The sequence below is a fragment of the Mytilus trossulus genome, chromosome 3 (genome assembly GCF_036588685.1).
Source record: "Mytilus trossulus isolate FHL-02 chromosome 3, PNRI_Mtr1.1.1.hap1, whole genome shotgun sequence".
NCBI lineage: Eukaryota > Metazoa > Mollusca > Bivalvia > Mytilida > Mytilidae > Mytilus > Mytilus trossulus.
In genome coordinates this window covers 36305433-36328290 of record NC_086375.1, presented here as the reverse complement: position 1 = coordinate 36328290, position 22858 = coordinate 36305433, and the positions used below count along the sequence as shown (strand labels likewise).

Sequence of the window (22858 nt, the reverse complement as noted above, 5' to 3'; positions counted from 1 at the left end):
GGAATCGATGCAAATATGTGGCTAACAACTTTATTATTCATCAAAGACCCGACAAAAGAAATGCTGAATGAAGTCAAAGTAGGTCTTATGTTTGTTTGAAAAAATATCTGTTACTTCAGATGTGACTTAATGTATTCAATTTTCCGGCGTTCAATCAAACTTTGAATATAGTTGAATTTCATAAACAAAATAATTTGTCAAAATTAAGCACCATATTGCAATCTTGTAATAAAAAAATACCTCTATCATTGAAGGTCAACATAATTAAACTCATCACTTTAAAATTAAAAACTTTGTCTCAAGAACATAATAGTATGTAGACATGCTCATACTGGTTTTTACCCTGTTTTCCTTTTTTCATTTATGAACAGCCACTCATATCATCTGAGGACAATGAAGAGGCTATGCTGGGTGTTTCTTCACTCGTATATGCCTACTGCAAGACAAATGAATGTGAAAATGATGTGGACATCGCAAGTATTGTTGCTTCTATAGAAGACAAGATTGGTGTTGGATGTTACGTAGACAAAAACAATCTTGGCAAGGTATGTGAAATATAATGGTGACATCTGACCTTATTTAATGTATGATTTACCTATATGGAACTTTTTTTGCTTTGAATTAAAAATTAATATTTCAAATACTGACTAAAAACACAATCTTCTATTCTTGGGGAATTACGATTTTGTTAAATATTTAAGTTTTATATGACTTTATAATAATAAAAAGATGCTATAGTTGATTAAATCATAAGTGTGAAGTATGTTTTGTTTTGTATTGGTTAAAGAAAGTTCATGTATCATTTAAGATTAATTTAAAACTTTTTTTAGGTGATCCGTAGTCTAAGATCACTTGGAAATGCTGGATTTGTTAGTAATTCCATTAGCACCATCTCTAACTGTATGACCAAGAGAGAGAATCCCACTGAAGTCCGCCTTTCCGCTATACAAGCCTTCCGTCGTATGCCATGTGCAATCAGCGTAAGTTTTCAATTTGTAATTTTGTATAATGTCCATATTGAGTCTACCTAAAAAATTGTATTTCATTTTCAGTGTAAATGAATCATAAAATGATAAAAGTCAATAATACTAATAGTTATACAGAAAAAAGTAAAATCACAAAAAAACTGAACTTAGAGGAAAATCAATACGGAAAGTCCATAATCACATGGCAAAATCAAATAACAAAATTTATTCTTGTGTATAGCATCATACATTGTGAACTACAATGTCTATAATAATGAATATATAAATTGCGTTCTCTATTGCAGCGAGACGACGTCATGGCAATCCTCAGGAACAAAGACGAGGATTCCGAATTGAGAATTGCTTCTTACCAGGCTCTTATGACATGCCCTTCAGATAATGTCCTGTCTCGTGTTAGAAATGTACTTGAATCAGAAGAGGTCAACCAAGTTGGTTCTTATGTATGGTCTCATTTAACAAATTTAATGGAGACTTCAAGTCCACTGAAACAAGAAATAAAGAATATCATCAACGACCAGGCGCTGAAGAAAGAATTCGATCTTGAAAAACTGAAATATTCCACAAACTACGAAGGCTCCTTCTTCCTTGAGAAACTAAATACTGGAGCTTCTATTGACAGCAATGTTGTGTGGTCTTCAAAATCTTTCTTACCAAGATCTGCCATGACTAACATAACATTCGACCTTTTTGGACATTCCGTCAACCTGTTAGAAATCGGTGGACGAATGGAGGGCCTTGAATATTTTCTTGAATCTTACTTTGGACCTAACGGATACTTCCAGGAGAATGATGTCAAAGAAGTCACAAAACAGAACATAAAAGGAATCAGTAATACTAAAATGGAAGACATTGACAGACAGGTAAATTTTATCATTAATATAATGTTAAACATCCAGTCTAAAAATGTGCCACAGATTTAATGTAACCTTAATATTTCAAATATCGTTTTGGGATACAAATTTAAGAAAATCTTTTGTAGATAAATAGTGCAAAGTTTATAATCTTTTTAAGCTTGGTTTGTATGATATGAATTGTATCAATTTAATATAAAAGATGTGGTATGAGATAACTTACCATAAGAGACCAAATAAGTCTGTTTTACCTTATTACTTAAGATCAATTTGCTATTGTAGTTTGACACAGAATCTGAATCATTAAAAGGAGATCTGTACATGAGAGTTTTTGGAAATGAGCTACTGTTTACAAGATTCACCGGACTAAGTGATATCACGGATGGTAAATCAATAAATATTCTGGACATTCTTACGGCTCTTGCCAAGAAACAAGAATACTCCTTCACACAGAGCTACGTATTCTTGGATAGCAGTATCATCATTCCAACAATGGCTGGCTTCCCATTAAATTTGACCATTGATGGATCAGCTACCGTTGATCTTCGTGCCTCTGGTAAAATGGATTTGACAAAAATAACAGACAGATCACCAAGTCTTTCTTTGGATGGATATATGAAACCAAGGTTAGTAAAGTATTACTAGAATATTAAAAGATTGGAAACAATCTGCAGACGAAATCAAATGAAATAACTTGGTTTAATAGGAAAAGTTTTGTACGGTACTTAACACAACCAGTTGGTCATATCTATTGGAACGTGTTGCTTATGGGGACAGTTAATATCAATGTGAACACTTGTAGTCAACAAATATTTAAGAGCAATTAAAAGTATATTATAACCATAAAAATCTACCATAACCACCTCCAACATAATTTTTGTTGTGCTTATGTACTCTAATATAGTATATTGATATAAGACCTGTTGGTGACCTTCTGCTGTTGTTTGTTGTTTTGTTGTTTTGACACATTTTCCATTTCCATTTTCAATTTTAGTATGTATTTTTCAATAACTGTTTGACAATACTTTTTTATTTATACAAAATAATCAGTCTTCGTTAGATTCATTTCATTTTAGTAAAGTATATTATTCAGTGAAAGTGCATTTTCGTTTAAGTTCAATATTTTTGTGATTTTACTTTTAATGTCGAAGATCCTAAACGCTGATATTTCAATGTTTCCACAGTGGCGCTGTCCAGATCAACAGTATGATGAGCGTAGATGCCTTTGTAACAAAAAGTGGAATGAAGATGGTTTCCACTATGCATTCCTCCTCTTTCCTCGAAGGACACGTAGAACTGAAAAATGGAAAAGTACTAAGTGCACAGATCAAAACACCATTTGATAAAATGGAAGTTTTCAATGTCAAGTATGTAATATTTTCAATATTTTATAATATATTATAGTTTTGAAAACATTCTATTATTATTTTTCTTATTTCTAAATACAACAATGGAAATTAAATACTTTGTTAAAACAAATAATTGTTAAGTTATCAATTATGGAATTCTAAATAAGTAATAGTCTTAGAGTGCTTGTCTTAATTTAATATAAATAGTCATCAAAGATACCCAATGTAATAGGTATAAGTTGGGAATGAAACTCAATATAACATAATTTAAAGAAAGTGACTATTATCAACAGGACTGCTTTCTTCACTGTCCATCGTGAATCCGAGAGAGAACAGAAAATGATTACTGCTAACAGACAGACTAAGAAAGTATGTTCTGGAGACAAACTTGCCAAGATTACCGGACTGGAACTCTGTGCTGAACTTCAGTATCCAAACGCATCATTGGTAGCCGATGCTCCATACTTTCCAATGACAGGACCAGTTAGTGCTGGACTCACTCTTCTAAAACGTGACACACATGAAAGTTACAACATGGAATACAAATTTGTGAAGGTAATGCCATAACAATACTTAAAATAAGACCTGAGTTTTTGAACACTGATCTATCTCTTTAATTCAATTGAGGTAATTATACCTAATAAGGCAGTATCAAACGAGGAAATCAAACACATTAAAGAATTCAGCAAACACGTGGTTTAATTAAAAACTTCAAAGAAACAAGTGAAAAGCTCTCAAAAAAAGTTTGCAAACTATTCATTAACCCATTAAATTTTTCATATATGTTAAAATACTTTAATAATACTGTAATAATGTTTTGTTTCTATTACCTCCCATTGATGTTCACAAACATTCTTCGACAAAGCATGAAGAGTTTCTTCCATCGCTATGGTCTGTCTGAGACATTTACTTAAAGTGTTATCATTTTAATACTGAATGTCTGACTCAAACTTTCAAATGAACAATACAGGAATCAAAACGCAAATATTTTGTTTTTAGTTGTGTCAAGGGCAGAAAGGGAATTGATGTAATGAATAAATACACTATATAACTTCTACGTTTTATTACAGGATAAACAAGAGGCTAGAGCTAGAGTAGCCTTTAGCACCCCAGGCTCTAAGGTAGACCGTGAATTGAGTTTTGATTGTCTTGTTCGATCTGACCCTCTGCTTGAAATAAGCATGATCTCACCATGGAAGAGAGTTTCAGTTAGAGGTAAATAAATGACATTATAGGAAAGACATCAACCGTTTTAATTTCTGCTTAAATTTTGTGCTTAAAATATTTCCTTCAATGTAAAGATATTTCTTCTATTTTGAAGAACTGTTATATAAAAAACTGATTACTGATTTTTCTTAAAGATAAAGATAAAGAGAAAATTACACAAATAAGATATGAATATTTACGAAATCAAACCAAACATTAAATAAGATTGAAATGTTTAGGAGCATTGGTTGGGGACAATCAACAGAAACAAGTGGCCGGAAGAATTGTTATCGACGACAAAGATGAATACTCTGTGACTGGAGAATGGATCAGAATAAGGAAAGGACAGCTTTATACTTACAATCCATACATTGAAATCATCATACCAAATATGGACAATATCAGACTCAGCAGTTCTGTAGAGTATGTTGTCGGCAAAAGTTTCAATGGTGAATTGACCGTAAAGGGGCTATCTAAGCAACCCATTCAGTCAAAAGGTAGGTTATGGGTTAACCGTAAATATATATTATGGCCAAACATTATGTGTGCAGTTGTACCTTAACTGTTGTAATAGTTATCAAAGGTACCAGGATTATAATTTAGTACCCCAGACGCGCGTTTCGTCTACATAAGACTCATCAGTGACGCTCATATCAAAATATTCATACAGCCAAACAAGTGAAAAGTTGAAGAGCATTAGGGATCAAAAATTCCAAAAAGTTGTGCCAAATACGGCTAAGGTAATCTATGCCTGGTATAAGAAAGTCCTTAGGTTTCGAAAAATTCAAAGTTTTGTATACAGGAATTTATAAAAATGACCACATTATTGATATTCATGTCAACACCGAAGTGCTGACTACTGGGCTGGTGATACCCTCGGGGACGAAACGTCCACCAGCAGTGGCATCGACCCAGTGGTGTTAATAGTTATCAAAGGTACCAGGATTATAATTTAGTACGCCAGACGCGTGTTTCGTCTACATAAGACTCATCAGTGACGCTCATATCAAAATATTCATACAGCCAAACAAGTGCAACGTTGAAGAGCATTAGGGATCAAAAATTCCAAAAAGTTGTGCCAAATACGGCTAAGGTAATCTATGCCTGGTATAAGAAAGTCCTTAGGTTTCGAAAAAATCAAAGTTTTGTATACAGGAAATTTATAAAAATGACCACATTATTGATATTCATGTCAACACCGAAGTGCTGACTACTGGGCTGGTGATACCCTTGTAAAATTGAAGTTAATGCAATAATCAAACTTTAAATTGTTCAATACATAATGTATCAAGTTCGTGTCAAAGTAGCTATACTATCAATGACTTATGGAAAATAAAAGTGGATAGATATAACATAGACCACGACTAACGTTATATTAGAATAAATTGATATGTATTTTACAGTAAACCTGATTTCAAAGAAAGCAATGTCTTCTATAAAAACATCCATCTCCTTTGAACCTGGGAAGGATTATAGTTTTGAAAGCAGATTGCAGAATACACAAACAAAGAAAGCAACAAAGTTGATGCCTTATTTGTCCATCCGTACACCAAAGGAGGAAGTCACAGCCCTTGGAGGATCAATGGAATATAAAAGTGGTTCTCTTATTTTGGTGGACATAACACTTGACAGGCTTTTGGATAAAACCGTAAAAGTGTTTAGTAAGTTTTTTTATAATCTATTAAAGTCAAAACTTAAACCAATATAAATAAAGTCTCAATTACATAAAGCATATATCTTCTTATATTTTTAATCAATCTTTTAAATACAATGTTTAGTGCAATATAAGAGCCCCAGATATCGTAGCAAATAACTATTGGAAATAGTGTAGCTATCCCATAGAGAAGTATTTAACATAGAATTTTTTAATTTCTGTTTTAGCAAAACTAACGAGAACTTTAAGGAAATCAAACGCCAGGTATCAGTCAAAAGTTGACATCAGAACTCCACTTCTAAGAGCAAAAGGAACTTCAAATATTGTACTTCAGAAAACTGCTGTAATTACCAGAGTTAATCTAGATTACGTTATTCCAAGAATCAGCAGGGACAAAATAACAGTCAACAGTAAAATCAATTATGGTTTCACCAAGAGTGTCTGGTCATTGGCTGGCAAAGGGTATGTATACATATAGAAATGCTATGAAAGTTTACATTTTTAGTGGTACATTTTATTTAGCTTCCATGTAACTGATTCTATCCGAATGAGAATTCTCTAATATCGCTGAATATTCGGATAATGTAGTGAGTCTGTCCGAAATGTTTGTTAAAATTTTGACAATTATCAATTACTATATTAATATGCTTCACCGTAAAACCTTAAGGTTTAATTAACACATAATATTCAACAAGCTATATATGTCTTGTAAATTTCAACCACAAATGGACAGACTGACATACTGAGTGCAAATATAAAGCCCCTTTCAACTATAGTTTAAGTTTGGTTGGAGATACATAATTCTATGTTTTACATCAAAACTGCAATTAGTAAATGATGTATAGTCAGTCAGTGGTACTCAGAATCTAATTCTAGGAATGCAATTATTAAATTTGAAGAAAAAAATATGGAATGATATTGTTTTCTATATTTACAGATCTTTAACTTTCAAGAAGAATGCTGACTACAATGTTGTTATCAACACAGACATAACAACAAAGCTAGATTGACAAAAGTGAACTTTGATCTTAGATATGGTGCAAAACCAAAGGATGAAAACAAGCGTATCTTTGTTACATCATTAGTACGTCACGAACTGGGATGGAAGAAATCTGAATTAGATATAACTGGTGATATTAGACATCTGGCTCTGGTAAGAAAACCATAACATATATACCATAAGATGTTTATTTTTTCTCTCCATTATCATTCTTTTTGATTAAGATAGTATACATTCATTTAAGTATATGCTGGTCTAAAAATAAAGAGGGCAATGCTTTATGGAAAATATTATATCAATGTAAAATAAGGAGATGCGATATGATTACAAATGCAACAACAATTCATCAGAGTCTCTATTTAGCAACTGACAGGACAAAGCGTGAAAATAAAAAATGAAAACTGTTTAATTTAAGAAAAAACCCCAAAAAAAACGGTTATGAGAGACAGCAGTTACAATTGGCAACAACGTAATTACAGTTTCCTGACACTTTTAAAGTACACTTTAATTACTTACCGGTTAATAAATCAGAGTCATGCCTCACTGATAGCGGTTATGTAAATATGAAAAAAAATGTATTGGTAAAGCGCAGGACCTCCAAGACCAAAAGGACTAACGGGACTATACTTCTAAATGCGAGTTACTCATTATACATGAGTTTACTGGATTGAAATTATTTGATAATCGATATGTTACATAACATTGTATATATACATTTTTTTAAATTCTGATAATGGTGGAATAATAGAAAACCACGTGCTTTCAACATTTAAAGATAGTATGAGAAAGTTTAGAAATAATGACATTATCATATTGCTGTTTTCAGGGATTAGATCTTAAACTGAAAGGAAAGCATTCTCACAATCCAAAGAGTATTAATTCTAATTTTGGGTTATCATACGGCAAGAAGCAATCAGTATCTGCTGCATTGGTAATGAAGAACAAGTCCAAAAAATTTACATCCTTAACTGGGGATGTAAGTCTGAAATGGAATGATAAAGACTTTTCTATTGCGAACAATTTTGAACAGAAGAACAAAAGGAGATATACCAATGAGTTGATTTCAAACATTGCTGGACACAAAACAAAAGTTGTAAGTGATCTTAAACTTGCTGATGAAGAGTATGACGTCAGCTCTGATATAAGTATGTCTGGACAGAAGCCAGTCCATCTTGAAGCACTGCTCAACCTAGATCCAAGAAACTTCCGTGTCAAATCTCGACTAAATAATAACTATTCGGTAGAATTTGGTTCTCAATACAAAAAAGCAGCACTTTTACGACTTTCTGGTGATGTGTCTGTGCCTTCAAGAAAAGTCAAAGGTGAATTTGAAGCAAAGAAGAAGGGACCGATCTATGTTGGACATTTGGACATTCAATGGGATGCGAATGCAGACAAGGACAAACACATATTTGTTGACACTCAACTCACATACAACAACATTCAAGATATTGATGCAAGCCTTGTATTCCAAAGTCCACTGCAAAATAACAAAATCAACATAAATCGCAAAAACGAAAATGCACATTTTGACATAAAATCTGACGGAAAAGAACAACTATCTGTTGACGCATCTTTGAAACAAAAAAATGGTAACGATCAAGTCAAAATCGATGGCAGCTTAACAGTACATACTGCAGCAAAAGGATTAAGATATGTTAAACTTGGCATGAACCATTTGTCAGACCCAAGCGAATATAAAACAAACTTTGATGTCAACTGGAAACCAGATAACCAAATATCGGCTGCCTTTTCCCTGAAAAAAACAGTGAGCATTCGTCAATTACAAGGATCTTTAAACATCAAGACACCATTTAATAAATTTGAAACCTCGTCCCTAGAAATTTCCCATGATGCTAAAGACTCCTTGAAGTCCCTTGTAACTGTTCAGGTAAACAAGAATTTTATACGGGTTGATGCATCTGCAAAGAAAGAAAACAACATATACTTGGGACATGCTGGTGTCAAATCTAACTTTCGATCCATCCAAACCGTATCTTTAGATCTTAGTCATCAAAGTAAGGATACAACTAACGAAAACAGCCTAGTTCTTAATATTAATGGAAATGAATACAGATACAAAGGTAAACTCACACATGATAGAGCCGGTCTTATGATTCAGCAGAGCGGTAAAATAGCTCTTTCTTCACCAACAAGCCAATACGATTCTACATGGCAACACAGTAATACACTCAATGATATCACAACAGTGATCACAACCAACATTAATGGAGAGCATTATGGTTTTAACATTAAGGGCAGACATAATATTGCATGGAAAGAAGCATCCGTTCAGTATACATTGACTTCCACAACTCCATTTGGAAAAGGACAACTTATGGTTAGTCATTTGCATAGAGACAGTTCCATGGACACCATTCTCTCGATGAGCCACAATAGCAAAAACCTTTTTACAAGTGAAGGTCATCTTAAAACTGAAAATGGTGAACTTATTGCTACCGGAAATCTCTTACTGAAAGGCGAACAAATGGTTGCAATAGAAGGACGATTGAAAACCGGATCTCAGAAATATGTTTTGGTTACATTATCTACACCATTTGAATCATTTAGAAGACTTAGAACAGAGATGGAATTTAAAGGAAATACGAAGGCAATGACCTCCACTGCCAGCTTTGAACTACAACCAATTGTAAGAAGAATTCAACTAAAGTCTACATTTAACAGAATTGGTGGTGTGTCTGGTAATGTAAGACTCGAAACTCAATACCCACAACTTCCAGCCAGTGAAATAACCTTCTCAAACCGCCATGAGAATGACAAATCGAGAACCGATATCAAGGTTGAATACTTACCAGGAAAGATCGTATCATTGACATCAAGAACCCTTTTAGATGGACAAAGGCTAAGTGCTGATGTCAGTATTGCAACTCCTTTTGAAAAATTACAACGTTTAACAGCCAGTATAACACACGAACCTACCGTCAAAGGATGCATTACGAAAGTTGAGATGGAGTATCCAGAGGGAAAATCTTACTATGCCGAGCTTGCTGTTGAATACAACAAAAACTACCAAGCTGCAGTCACAATACGTCTTCCTAATTACCATCCAGTAACCGCTACCTTGAGCCACAAAGGTACATGGAATCAATTCTTATCTGGGGCTTACTTACAGTATGACAAAAATGGCAAACATCAACTTGATATCAGTTACCATAATGGAAAGAGTCTCCAAGGTTCCTTCACTATGAAGTCATCTCTTGTTGAAGATACCATTGCTTCCTTCTCTCACAGTGGAAATAGAAAAAGCATTAATTCTAACATTCTCATAAAATACGGAAAGAATAAGCCAATCAATGTAGACATAGAAATGACAAATGCTAAAAGAATGAAAGGAACATTAAAGGTTGCATCTCCCATCATGGATGATATCACAGTTCTCTTTGTACACAAAGGCAAAAGTACAAGTTTCAAGACAAAAGCAAAGATTGGCTGGGGAAAGAAGGAGGAAATTGAAGGAGACCTGACATTCAACTTTATAAAAAATCTGAAGGCAGACGTTTCAATATCCACACCATTCAAGAGCATCAGAAAAATGTCCGCTTTTGTAACACACGACGGGAATTTACGGGACTTCAAATGTCAGTCGGAATTGAAAATCGGGAAACAAGTTTGGGGTGCTAATGTTAAATCAACGGTTGATCCAAAACTAGTAACAGAGCTTACTGTCAACACACCTCATGACGGATATGAAAAGATGAGAGCCGGCTTTACACACAATGGTCAACTTTCTAACTTTAAATGTCATCTGGAAGTTTCAAAGAACAAAAAAGACATTATTGGTGACTTGCAATTTACATCTCAACCATTGATTCTATCTGCAACTCTTCAAACACCGGTGAAAAATTATGGCAATCTTAAGGCGTTACTCAGTCACGATGGCCCACTAAGTAACTTCCGTACTCAAGCTGAAATAACTTACTCTGATTCTAAAACTATAACACTAGATGCATTAGTCAGCAAAAATGACCGATTAACTGTTTCTGTTGATATAAAGACGCCATTCCAGGAATATGAAGAAATGACAGCCAAACTTTCACACTCAGGAACTTCCAATAATTTTGCCTCACGACTAGAAACTCTCTTCCAGAAAAAAAGAAGTCAATTTGACGTTTCGCATAGTTTTGAGTCATCACTCAACAACCAAGTTTCGTTAACATATGGAAGAAAAGATATTCTGAATAGCAGAATTTCGTATCAAAACGAACCAAAAATGAACGGAGAAGCTACCTTCATATCCTTATTTACACCGGACATGTCAATATCATTTGAACATAGCGGGAACCTTCGACGATGCGTTTCAAACATCAAAGGGGCATATGGAAAAGAATCAGCTCAAGCAGATCTTAATCTTAGTACTGACGAAGACCTTTCAGTTCGACTAAACATGAAAACACCATTCGATATTTTAAGGTCAGGAGAACTCAATATTAACCATAAAGGGCAACTAAATGACTTCGAGAGCACAGCAGATATAGACATCAATTCTCAAAAGACCAATGGAATAGTCAAATTTTCAAGCAATAATGGAATTCAAGGAAGAGCAACACTTACTACTCCATACAAAATGATCCGTAGTGCAGAAATGTCATTTAAACATTCTGGACAGCTGAGAGATTTTGAATGTTCAGGTGAATATGTACAAGATGGAAAGAGATCAGAAGGACAGCTAACACTGAGAACTTCTAGCGGTTTGAATGCAAGGGCATTCATAAAAACGCCATACTCTGAAGATATCACTCTTAAGGTAAATCACGAAGGAGAACTAAGACGGTTCGTTTCTAATGGGGAATTAAGTTACGGTTACAAGACAGGGACTGCCCAGGTATCAGTGGATGTGTTAAGAGATATTAGAATGAACGGCTTCTTGAAATCTCCCTTTTCCCGTGATGTAGTCATAAGTACTGAAACCACAGGAAAATTGGTGGACTTTACATCCGTATCTCAGCTTACTTACAGTGGACAGAAACAACACGAACTTGAAATTTCTTTCAATGCTGAAGGCTCAATCAAAGCATGGAGAACAAATTTTGACGGTGCGTACAATAAGAAAAAGGTTTCGGGAAAATTTTCGTTCAGCGCACCAAAAGGAATACAAGAAAGGATTGAAGCAACTGGACACATTGAAACGCCAATAAGTGAACCAGTATCAATTTCACTTATGTTCAACAACAACAATGAACAAGGAAACACATATCGCTTCCAAACACAAGCTGAATTAACATACAGTGGTACCAAACAACATGCAGTTCTTGCTAACTTTCATCATGCTGGCCCACTGAAAGCATTTACAACCTCTGCTGATGTGACATACAACACAAAGAAATCAGCTGTTCAAGTTAGTTTCGACTCAAATGTGAACATTGAAGGAAAAGCAACTCTAAAAACACCTTTCATGGATGACATTGTTCTGTCTTTCGGTCACAATGGACATCCTTTGAACTTTAAAACTCAGGCTGGGCTTACATACAGTGGTGCCCAACAACATGCAGTCCTTGTTAACTTCAAACATACTGGTGTACTGAAAGCATTTACAACTTCTGCTGATATCACATACAACACAAAAACAGCATCTGTCCAAGTCAGTCTTGAATCAAACTTGAATATTGAAGGAAAAGCAATAGTAAAGACACCTTTCACAGAAGATATCGTTCTTTCAATCGGCCACAGTGGACAACCTTTGAACTTTAAAACGCAGGCTGCTCTCACATACAGTGGTCGCAAACAACATGACATTTCTGCTACCTTTAGTCACGATGGATCACTTAAGAAATTTTCCACCAGCTCCAATATTGTTTACAATACAAAGAGAGTTACTGGATCAGTATTATTTGATAGTACAAATGGAGTCCAATCAACAGTTTCATTGAACACTCCTCTGACCAAACCCCTTCTTGCATCATTTTCACACAATGGTCAATTGGTTGATTTTAAAAATCAATTTGATGTGACGTATGGAGACTCTAGAATGTATGAAGTTATAACAGATTTCAAATTTGAAGGCGAATTAAAAAAATTCCAGTCGTCGGGATCACTTACTTACAACAGAAAAACAATTTCCTGTGATGTGAATTTGGATATATTGAACGATCCAGAGGGAACAGTAACTTTAAGAACGCCTTTCACTGATGATATAACAGTTTCTTTCTCTCACCAAGGGACTCTACATAATTTCATCAGTCACGGAGAGATCGGTTACAATGGTAGAAAACAGCATGAAGCCAATATTGTACTCCAGAATGGTAAAAAGAGAGTATTTGTAGAATTGTCATACAATACTAAGATAGCATCAGTAGAAGTAACATTAGAAAAATCTACAGGAAGAAAAGGCAGGATTGAAATAAAAAGTCCATACACAAAAGATTTTGAAATGGAAGTAGAACATAGAGGGGAATTGTTGAACTTTAATACGAAGGGAGAAATAACCATCAGCGGAAAGAAAGAACATGAGGTTTATGTTGCATTTGAGCATAATGGAGACATGATAAATTTCAGAACTTTCGGCGAAGCATCTTATAATACCAAGAAAGTGTCATCAGAACTACAATTTGACTACACAGACGGTATTAAGACAAAGGGTACTTTGAAAACTCCATTTACCAACGACATAGAAATTATAATTGACCATAAGGGCTCTGCTAGTAATTTTAAGTCACAAGCTGATATTTCATATAGCGGTTCTAAACAACATGAGGCCGTCATAACATTTGGAGGGTCTGGTAAACTACAGAAATTCCAGTTATCAGGAGATGCTACATATAACGGAAAGAAATTCACCACTTCAGCTAAAACCGACTTTACTAGTGGAATTGAATTAGAGGCACGTATGTCAACACCATTCACTGATGATATGGAAATCTTCCTTGACCATGAAGGCACTTCATCTGAGCTCAGATCACAAGCTAGTGCAACCTACAGCGGAAGTAAACAACACGAAATTATTTCGACACTTAAACGTACTGGCACATTAAAACAATTCCACGTATCTGGTGAAGTTCAATACAATGATAAAATATCTGCTTTAACTGTCAATATGGACACTACCTCAAAAGTATCTGCAAATGTGGTCCTTCAATCGCCAATATCTAAGGATATTCAGATAGAAGTTTCCTTCGATGGAAAAATTGAAAACTTGAAAACTAAGGCTGGGATTCAATATGGTGAAGAAAAACATGAACTTTTATCAAATTTCAATCTAGATTTACCAAATGGTTTAGAAATAGAGATTGACATACAATCACCTATCAGAAACATGAAAGCATCAGTTTCTCACGAATTCAGAGGTACTTTGAAAAACTTCCGTTCAAATATCAAATTAACCCTAAATGACAAAGAAATCAACTCAAAAACTAATTTTGATATTTCTAGTGGACTTGATATTACGTTGGAGACACCGTTTTCTGGATATGAAAGAAATACAGCTCTACTTAAATTTTCAAACGTGCAATCTCTCATTTCTGGAAAGGCAGTTACAAAAATTGGAAAACATAGAACTCAACTTAATGGCAAAATTGATACATCAAATGGTTTAAAAATCGAACTGTGTATAACAACACCACTAACTGAAGATTTCGAGGTGATTATAAACGGAAATGGAGGTCTGCATGCGTTCAGATACGAATCTTCCGTTAGCTACGGAAATGAAAAAGTGAGTGGAGAAGTAAACCATGAGTGGTCCTCACAAGTATTCAAAGGGAACATGCTGCTATCAACACCTATTCTAGAAGACATAAAAATAGAGTATGACGTAAATGGAAATCAATATTCATTCGGAACAACAGTAAAGTCATCCATTGGTAAATTGAATGGAATTGAAGAAATTACCACCGTCAGACTAGGAGTAAAGTCGATAGACTTCGTCACAACACTCAAAACCACTTTTTCTGGAAATGTAAAATCGTCTCAACTTAAATTTTTACATGATGGTTACATTTCAAATTTTAAAACAAGCATTGAGGCAAAATATGACGACCAGACAATCAAAGCCGATGCATCCTATAAACGTTATCCATCTAACGAGGGTTCACTTACCTTAAAAACACCATTTGAGAAACTAAGAGTTGTGAATATCAAGATTGAACAAACTGGATCTATGAAGTCTTTCGCAACAACCGGAAGTCTTCAATATGCACCCGACAGAAAACTTGAAGGTAGATATCGTCATGATTTCAAAGCAGACAGTCTCACTTCATCTGCATCTTTGGCGCTCAATGAAAATAGGCCTCTTATTAACGGAAATCTCAAGATAACACAAGAAATTGTCGATATTTCATTGAATACACCACAAAACAGATATTCCGTCAATGCAGACATGAAAATGAAAGATGACACCTACTCACTATCCGGAAATGCTGCAATTGGAGAGAAAAAGATAACTATTGCCATGGAAAAAACTCCATCCTCAATCAACATAAATCTTGATACACCAATCAAAGGATACGAGAGAACACAGATTAAAGCATCTGTATCAAGTAAGCCATACCATGCTGCACTGAATATACAGACATCTTACCTACCTGAAATTGACTATTCGGTCAACGCAGACATAAAAATGAAAGATGACACCTACTATCTATCCGGAAATGCTGCAATTGGAGAGAAAAAGATAACTATTGCCATGGAAAAAACCCCATCCTCAATCAGCATAAATCTTGATACACCAATCAAAGGATATGAGAGAACACAAATTAAAGCATCTGCCTCTAGAAAACCATACCATGCTGCACTGAATATACAAGCATCATACATATCTGAAATTGACTTTGATGCACGCCTTACCAGCCAAAGATTCGATGAATTAGATGGATCTCTAACACTTAAAACTGGATTATATAATTTGCAAAATATACGGGTATCCATGAAAAATGAAAAAAATCTTGGAGAATTGAAATCTCACATTGAAGCATTTTTGACTAAGCGCAACGGAATAACAATTGATGCTTCTCTCACGGAGACAGACAGTTCACTATCAGTGTCTACTCCTTGGGAAGCACTCCGAACTGCTTATGGATATTTAAAATACGACTGGCGTAGCAAAACAAATAATTTGGTAGTAGCAACAAATATGAAAATCAACAAAGAAGCATTGTACGATGTTGATTTTGAAATGGATGCTGAGAAAAGGAAGGAAATAACACTTATAATTAATGTCAATGAACCAAAACAGATGAGGTTTGAATTAAATAAACTGCTTTCCTCAGAAACATACATGCTTGTAAATTGGAACAAGCAAGATAGAGACAGCAGTTGCAGAATGGATGTTAAATTCAATTCAGATTGGTCTGACAAAAAACAGATTGCAAGCTATCGAGGTGTATGTGGGTCTAAATCTTACAGCATTGGAGCATCGTATCACCGTCCTGATGAATCGTCCACAATGGTTCTATTTATAGAGAAAGATGATATCAAAACACATGGAATAGAAAAAATATTCGAAAAGAACGGACAAGCAAAATACACTCTACAACTACCATCTAGAACAGTTGTATTGTCAACTGTATCATCAGGATATGGACTAAGCAGTCAAGTATTTGATTTCTCGTGGGATGCAGAAAGAGACCAAAACAAAAGAGTAGTAATTAAGACCAAATCTGATGGAGATGAACTAACACTAGGTTTAGAAATGCCAAGTCTCGGCAAGGTAATTAAAATATATTTATTATTAGAATAAAGAAATGAATTAATTTAAGTTATCAAAAAACACATTTTCAATTAGGTAAATGGCTTTTGAAATACAAATGATTCATAGAGAATATTGCCGTTTGTTTAAACTAAAGATGTCATCTCAGTATCTATTGCACTGCAGTAAATCTAATGATATAAGTAATGAAATTATCTGTATTATAAGTTACTAGTATATGAATATTTCCTATTTGTACAATAATCTTACAGCACAAATATTCTAGGTACAAACCAACATTAAATAATTTCTAAGGCACAGAAAAATCCTTTAAAAACATTTACAGTTTAATTTATTTTATTCTCTCATGCATACAGTTTAAAAGAAGTGTCCTTAATATTTTTAAGGATCTTCAACTTGATTACAAAATGTTAATTGGAAGTGGAAACGTTATTTATGATGGCCGTACTGCATTCAGATACTCAAAAGATTCTCGTAAAACTTTTACCTTGAGTTCAAAATTAGAAGATGTATCAGGTCGTGGGGAGAATTACAAGTTCTTACTTGGTATCAGTCATCCATATACTACAGTGGACATCCAAACAAAAGCAGTTTTCGGAAAATCTAACGACAAACTATCAGCTGATTTTGATATTCAATACCTAACTGCAAGACGTCAAACAAAGAACATCGCCTTAATAACCGAGATTGATAAACTCAAACGTCAACTCAATATACAGGTATTGACTTACTAAGACACAAGAAATATATTATTATGTGAATATTTTTATGTTCATTTTTTTCATACTGGTTAAATAATGGAAGAAACAAAACTAATATATTTTTTTTATATTTTGTAAATAAATTTGTTCATAAATATTTTTTGGCTTAATTGAAGTGTTAATCAATAAAAATAACATTTGTTCTAATGAATGTGTGGTTTCGTATATAGAGTGAAATACCTGACTGAAAGTCATTTAGTATATTCTTTTAAGGAATGGTCAAAGTAAAAAGTGGACAAGAATGTTTAACGTTTCTTTATGTTTGACTTTTATTCTGCAGGTTCGTTCTCCAATCAAAACAATGAAAATAGATGCTCGTGTTGAGACTTCACCTTTCAAACTGACAATTAAAAATCTTTATGATGATACCAAACCAATCAATACAGAGCTGACAGTTGATCCTAATGATGGCAGTCTGGATTTTAACATGAACTACGACATCAGTAAGTAATCCTTATCAAATACCAATACCATAATTGAGGAAAAAATAAAGTGTACAAAATGGATAGATACTAGAAAAATATTTAGTTTTAAGTTGAACTCGTAAACGTGATATCTTATATTCGTTAAACCAGAAAATTCATTTAATCTTACTCTCTTTTTCTGTGTATTTTCAGAAAACCCAGATACAACACTTCATTTGAATGCTAAATTCTCAGACGAGAAAGGAATATCTGCAGAACTGTTCAGAGATGTAAATCAGAAGAAAACAGTAGACAGCTTGCTCAATCTGCGATTAAAGTCTTCTAAGATTCTTCATACACGTGTTCACTGGCGTCCATCAATTATCAGTGATCTCAAGGTATATTTGTATTTTTTGTAATAATTTTGGGGTCTATCAGTTATATACAGATAGCGAACAGGAATAAAAGAAAAATCTACATAAGAGCAAATGTCTTATAAATTATTCCCATAGTTTAGTTTATTTCTCATAGAAATAAGACTTAGTAAATGACAAGGGTAAACATGAAACATAAGATTAAAAAAGAAACCCACAACCAACCTAAAAACAGAAAAAAGACAGATCAAAATTAAATGTTGTTAACAAGAAAAGAAGGAGCGACCCAAAATCACACCAGAATGAAAATAGAAACAGTTTTTTCTACAAAGGGGATTTTTTTTTCATAGTTTTCAATTTCAGTATTCAAATACACATCATTCGTTTCGGTTTTTTTCCTGTTAATGCCGTTTTAACCGTCATCATATGGCAAAAAATCTAATTTAAATGTTATAATTGAATGCATTGAAACGTTTAAAGAATTGCCAAACTTCACATAGCTCATTCAACTTTCAGGCTGAAATAACAAAAAGAATAGAAGAATATGGAATACGATCTGCTATGGCCGTTGAAGAGTCTTCTGGTGAAATAAACAAAGAAATATCATATAAGAGACGATTATTCCAAGCTGCCTATACAGAAGAAATCAAGTCCTATGCTGATGCCATCAATGATAAACTGTCTGAACTCAGAACATTGAAAGCAAAAAATGCCTTTTACCTTCAAGACATTTGTAATTCAGTTGATACAACCATGAACAGAATCGGGTACGTTTCTTTTAAAATATTTCCGGTGAAAATTTAATATCTCACTTTATTTTTTATTTTGTGCCAAAACTTTAAAGTATCAACAACAGTGAGAGAAGAGAAGAGAGCATATGAACTTTATTTGCTAGAAAACTGCCACATGTGTTACAACATATTTGTTTTTTTATTTTTTCAGTGAATTATCGGAAGACTTAAATGAAGCTTGGGGGAGATGCCCAGTCAAACACACAATTGATGAATATATGACCAGTCTTGAACAACTACAAAAGGTTATTATTATTTATAACGGTACCAAATTTACTGCACGAAAATTTCTCTTCAATGATGCCCGCCCGTCATTATGTTATTTGAAAACCTTTCACTGATCACAATTAAGAATAAATACTTTAAAATTTATACATAATCCAGTTGATTCCTAACTGCATTTAAGAACAACCAGAATAATTGTCAACATATGTATTACGTGATCACTCAATTGTTCGGAGCACCCTTCGAGAGCTACGAGGGTAAAGCGTAACACGTGTACACTCCTTATTATAACTATTTGGAATGTGTCGCTAACTTTTATGTAACTTTTTAAACACAGTGTCTGTATTCAATTGATATTAAATATTTGTTTACTCGAAAATGTCGCAAATACGACTATCTATACAAATTATTTGGTTTACCTGCAGATTGTCAGAAGTTTTATTTTACACTGTTATCTTTATGTTTCAGAGACTGGATGCCTACTCAAAAGATACTTATATAAGCATGGGTGGCCAGTTGAACAGCATTTCAACAAATTCTTATCAGAGATTACTTGGTAAATATTATCCTTTGAATACTGATGTTCATTGAAATACATTCAGGACAACTTACAAACTAAATAAAGAATCAAATAACACGGAAATTGTAATAAGCATTGCTGTATATAGAAGTTTAAATCATTCAAACAATAAACTGCATAAATTCCTTACATCAGATACACAGATTGACAATTTATGTCTTTAGTGAGACTTGATGACAAAAATGTTCAGAAATAATAAATCTATTAATCACGTTATGGGCCTAAAGTAAAGCCGAATCGGCACAAGGAATGACAGCTGTCATAAAAGAGATCAATTCCTTTATGTAAAATAATTTCAAAATTTTCAAATAACTACCTAGATTCAGGCAGGCACAATCTGGGAGTGGCGTACTGCGTTATCAGCCTTGCTTCTTTGATCATAAAAGCTTCACATTGTTTAGACGCAGCTGATCCTCAACAACAAAAAGTATTAATATACATTCACATAAATATTAGTTTTTATAAAGAAAGTACAAACATGATATTTCTACATTGTTTGCTTATATATTTTAATATTTATACAAAATCTAATATTTTCAGATTACCAAAATTCTGTTGGAAATCACCAAACTGTTGTCAATTTAAAATCAAAATATAACTCTTATATGGATAAGCTTAAAAATATGAAATTAAATGAGCAATGGTCTAACGTTGCCAACCAGTATACATCAAGCATATATAACATCAGAGAGGGTATCAACCAAAGACTTGTAAACTCGTTACCCACACCAATGTACAACATGGTAGGTATAAACTTGTGTTTATCTATTTGTAAGGCTGCTTTTTAGAATATGTTTCAAAAGATATATACATATTTGGAGTAGACCCGATATGAAATCAAACTGGAAATAGTGTTAGTATCAATGAAATGAATTACTAAAGCAAAAATGAAAAACTGAAAAAGATATGTAATATAAAAACGTATAATATGTTGCAACGTTTATGCATATGATATTTAAAAGTAAAATAAGATTTTCATATTCTTTTCAAGGGATCATCTGCATACAAATACTGGGAATTTGAAGAAAACGTAAATGCACTAGTTGACAAAATATTTGATGAATTGAAAAAAGATGCCACAAAGGAGATGTCTGTTTTAAAAGAGATTTTCGGAAATGTACTCAAATCCAAAGTTATTAAATACGATTTACTAAATGGAGATATTGAAGTAGATTTGTACCTTCCCGTTGATGTACACACTCTCAGCTCACTAAAAGACATTTCTTTGAGACAATACATTCCAGATATGAGCTTTCCAACTCCAAAAGTAAATTTCCTTGGATCTGTGGAGGAATACATACCACACATGTCCTGGACAGGTTTGTAAACATAAAATCTTCATTTTTTTGTATTGAGAATTTCGATTGATTTATTTCAAGTAACATGAAGTAAAACAAGGATGTAATGATAATATATGTAAATATCCTTTCTGTATAAGAACAAAATTTCTAACATCTTATCCCTGTTCATCCTTGGAATTAAAATATTTCCATTACACAATGGCTTTATCTAATGGTCACATAAGAACTTTTACGAAACATTTTTGTATGTGTGGTTGCATGTATATATATTTCATTTCGTTTGAAATTTAATGATGATATCATTTCCCCTTGGTGGCCTTCAACTGTTTTTCAGTCTTTGGTCGGGTTGCTGTATCTTTGACGAATTACTTATTTCCAGTCTAAATTGTATTTGTTGCCGAATTACTCATTTCCAGTCTAAATTGTATTTGTTGCCATGTTTATTTAATGTATTTATTTGTTGTTTCAATAGAAGAAATATCTATAATTGAGTAAAATAAAATAGTGTATTGCAAGAGAAAAAATACATAACTGCAAGCATTTTATTATATTTCTTTGTGTCTTGCTTATAAACAATTGAATTAAGAGTAGATATGATTTGAATTAAGACAAGCAGCGTTTTGGGAACCATGTTTTGCATTTCGTTTTTTAGTCCTGATGTGTTAAGTTTTCTTTTTAGAATGTAGTATTTTATTTATGTTTCATACTGACCACACAAAAATATTGTAGCATAAAACTACAAGTATAAGTTTTTTTTTTATTATATTGTATATTTTCTAAATGGTATAAAAAAAGAATAATTTGATGTTTGATTTTATTTTCTACAGCAAGTGCAAAAGTACATGGCCGACACTTTACAACTTTCGATGGCCAAGAATTTGACTTCAGTGGTCGATGTAGCTACGTTCTTGCACGAGATTTTGTGGACGGCAACTTCAGTATCATCATGAACTATTTGGGCAGACAAAAGAAGAAGTTAATATTGACTTCTCACCAACAAAATGTTCAATTATCACCAAATGGAAAGGTAAATATAGTTCTCTACAGGAATATTTACATAGTTGAATGTGTACATAAATATCAAACATTATGTGTATATCTACAAATATATATCATGGATATGCTTTGCAAAACTCAATTGCGAATGTTAAACATGTGATTCATGTATGAGAAGTGAAAAGATAATAAAATGGCTTTCAGGTTGACTTTGCATGTCTGTATGACTGAATTAGACATTTACCATTTGCATGTACATTATTGTATTTTGTAACATAACAAAGGAATTCACCGTTTCATACGTTCTCTCTTGTAGGTCAGCGTCGACGGTGTAGTTATGGATCTACCTTACAGATCATCAGAATTTGCAGTTTTCTCTGAAGATGGTAAGGTGGTCATTGAGGGACGTGGATTCCAAGTTAAATCCGACCCAACTGTTAATATGGTCGACATTGATTTGAGCAAGTGGTACTTTGGTAAAACAGGAGGACTTCTTGGTACTCTGAACCATGAACGTTTCGATGATATGATCATGCCAAACAAACAAATTACATCCGACGCTTCCGCTCTAGGAAACGCATGGCAGGTTCAAGATAGATGTTGAATAAACATTTCCTACTCTGAATTACCATGAAAAAGCAAACTGTGATTACTAACTTTAATTTATATTTTGGATATTGTTGTGAAACTTATAATGAAATAAAACAATTTTAAGCATTGAA

General features: G+C 33.5%; 1 pseudogene; it reads left to right on the top strand.

Moving 5' to 3' along the window:
* On the top strand, positions 1–22858 carry LOC134710737 (uncharacterized; annotated as a pseudogene).